Below are 3,474 nucleotides of genomic sequence, written 5' to 3' on the forward strand. Positions count from 1 at the left end.
TATATGAATATATCTATATCCTTTACTTAAATATTTTTGAATTGTATTATGATTTAGTAATGGAATAGATTGATATTCTTCTTGAATAGATATTGTTTCTTCATGTGTTTTAACTGATAAAGCTGTTTTGAAATCTAAAGGACCTATTCTGTAAATATTTTCTATTTTTTCTTCTGGAATTGTCTAATCTGAATTATTAACAGGCATATGATATTCATGACTTTGTACTATATCATCTTGCTTTGAACTAGTTCCTATTTTTAATTGTCTAAGGAATGCAGCCATGTTTTATATTTATTTAAAGTTTTACCTAATCGGGAACAACTGAGCACTATGCCGGGAACATCCTATCCTTGGACTTACTAGCGGTCTGACAAAGCATTAAAGTCTTACCAATGATTTCAGTAAAATTTTAAATTAAATATGCAAACATAAATGCATAAATTAGCAAATTTAAAATAGAAGGTAATTCAAATAAGATAATAGTAATTCAAAATCTAAATATGGGTAAAGTTCTGATACCACTTCTACCCAAGCCAATCAAATTAGTAATGGTCATAAGCAATAAGACTTACAAAATTTTGAGTTGCAGACAACGGAAGCTTTGATAGATGCAAAAACCTTTGAATCTTCTTATTAAAATTGAAAGTAAAGATACTTGAATACAAAGGAGTGGTTGAACTTGGAAAGGGATTGGGTGTAGTACAAAAGAAGGGTATTTTTCACTGATCTTTTTCCATTTATTAATAAATTTATTAATAAATTTATTAATTTCTTCTTCTTGTGCACAAATTTCAGTAATTTTTTCTTTTAATTTACATTCGTTTGCTTTATGTCCTATTTTTCCACATTTATAACGAACAATTTTTTTTTTAATAAATTTTCTTGTTCTCTCTGGTTTATTTTCTTTAGGTCTTTTATATTTTTGTCTTTTTTGGGTATTATATTTTTTAACTTTCTTTTTATATGCAGATGGTGATTTTATTCGTTTAATTCCGAATGCATCACAGAATGAACCTACTTCTTTAGTTTTTGAACTATATTTTATTTGAAGTCTTAGTTCTGAGCATAACATTAATCCTTCCTTTTTTATAAAAGCGAATAATTGTCCAAAAGTAATATTTTCAAATGAAATAACGTCTGTTCCCATTTCTTTCTGTAAACTATCCATTATTTTTTGTGAAAATAAACTTGGTAATCCTGTTATAAATCTTTCTTTCCAAAATGAAGCATTACAATCTAGTCTTCTTAATACATTAGTTAAAAACATATCTTTGTACCATCTAAAGTCTGATAAAGTTGGACACCTTAAATTAGTTAAGAATGTTTTATTAGAGTTTAATTTTTCTTTCGGATTTCCTATAAAATACATTACTATAGTTACAATTAAAAATTCTGCAGCATCTGACTGTATTTGAATATTTCCTTGATCATCTTCAATTTCTTGTGTATGATCTAATATTGATAATTTATCTTGAAGTGTTAGAGCATTATCCCACCAATTTTTTAATTGTCCAGTAAATCCTGAAACTAATAATGTTGCAATATTTCTTTCTTGAATATTTTTGATTTTATAAGCTTATCTAGCCATTCCCATTTCTTGCAAATTATTTAATACTTCATATTCTGCTTTACCATCTATATTCCATTCATAAATTGAATCTCCATCATATTTAGTAGTACGAAATTTTGATCTTTCTTCATATTGAATATCTGGAGGGTTAGGTCTTGGATAATAATTTCTAGTACTAATTACTTGCCAGTCTTTGGTATTACCTTTATTATAAATTCTTCTTCTTATTTTATTTATTTGACTATCTTCGTTTTCTTCAAATTGATTTTCTAATGGTAAAATCATATCTTCTTTATTTTCGTAATTTATTGATTTTTCAGATGACTTTTCAGATGAATTTTCTTCTTCTATTATTTTTTCTAAGGTATTTATTTTTGAAGTTTGAGGTGCATTTAGATTTTGTAATGATTGAAATATCTTATTTAATATATTATCTGTATTATTTGTTTTTTGATTGTTAATATTTTGAATTAACTCTTGTTCTTTTTCTCTTGTCAAACTTCTAGGTTGAAAATGAGGTGCTGAGATATCATTAGGGAATTTTGATTCTGGTTTCTTTAGTGTATCTATTTTTGTATTTAATACTTCCATATGTTGGAAAATTATATGAAGAATTTGATTGGTATAATTATTTTGCTGATAGATTTTTTTAATATCTTCTAAATTTATAGTGTTATTTGTACTTGATTCAACTTCTCTACGCTTTTTAAAAGGTGAGGCTATTATTTCTCCTTGTCCTATATTAATTTTTACTTCTTGTAATGGGGGATGTATTGAAGTTAATAATTGATCATCTTTTAACTTCCATTTTTTATATAAATTAGTTTGAACATTTATTTGTGGTGTATTATAGGCATCATTTATTCCTATTTTTGTAATATAGAATGATAACCAAGTAAAGAAAGGAAAATCAAATTTTCTTTTTTCTAATTCATCTTTGTGAGAACCCGTAAAACCCTAATATTTTTCCTAGGGTTTATTTCCCATTAATTGCATGTTTTCTGTATTTTCTGGCTTAGAAATATTTTCTTAGTGGTTTTTAAGAGCAATTATAGTTTCTAGATGATTTTTCTAGCATTGATGAATTTTTAGAAAATTAAGAATATATATTGGATGTGGGACCCACTAGTGCGAAAAGTTCGGAAAAATTCGGTCAATAAGGTTAAGTTTCGGATACTGTGAAAAATTTATCGGGTGTTAAGAGATAAGTAGTGTGTGTGAAGTGATTTATGTGAGAGAGAAAAGAAAGATAAGAATGCATTTAATGAGGTGACAAGTGTCACCTTCTCATTGGTTGGACTTTAAGAAACACTATTCACATTCTTGACTTTTTTGACCAAAGGATTAAATATCAAAAAAATTCACAAAAATTACCATTTTCTTCTCCTCCATGGCCGGTTCTCCTTGAGCAAAGAAGGAAGGAAATTCTTCAACTTTCAAGCTTCCATATGCTTCAATCTTCTACAAACAAAAGCTTAGATTAGTTTTACTCCATAAAATCTTTCCTTTTAGTGATAGTAAGTGTATTAGTGAAGTTTGTTTGAAGGTCTAAGGTGGCCAACCTCTCTACATCTCTTGTTACTTGGTAAGTGATGCTTGAACACCCTACTACACCTAATGATGGTTATATTATGCTTAGAAGTGGCTTGAGGGTTGGAATATGTGATTTATTTCTTGATTGGAAGTGTTTTGGTGAAGTTTTCCATTTTATGATGAATTTTCTGGTTTTATATGAATGGGATGTTGTGGCCTTGTATAATGAATGGTAATGGTTTAAAATGACTCTAGTAGGTGTGAATTGTGGTTAAATGCAATCAATTTTGGACTTGAATGGAAAAATGGAAAGTTAGGGTTCATAAACCCCTAATTCTGTCCGGTTTTATATTATAGGGTTAGAGGCC

This window comes from Coffea arabica, chromosome 9c (genome assembly GCF_036785885.1).
Source record: "Coffea arabica cultivar ET-39 chromosome 9c, Coffea Arabica ET-39 HiFi, whole genome shotgun sequence".
NCBI lineage: Eukaryota > Viridiplantae > Streptophyta > Magnoliopsida > Gentianales > Rubiaceae > Coffea > Coffea arabica.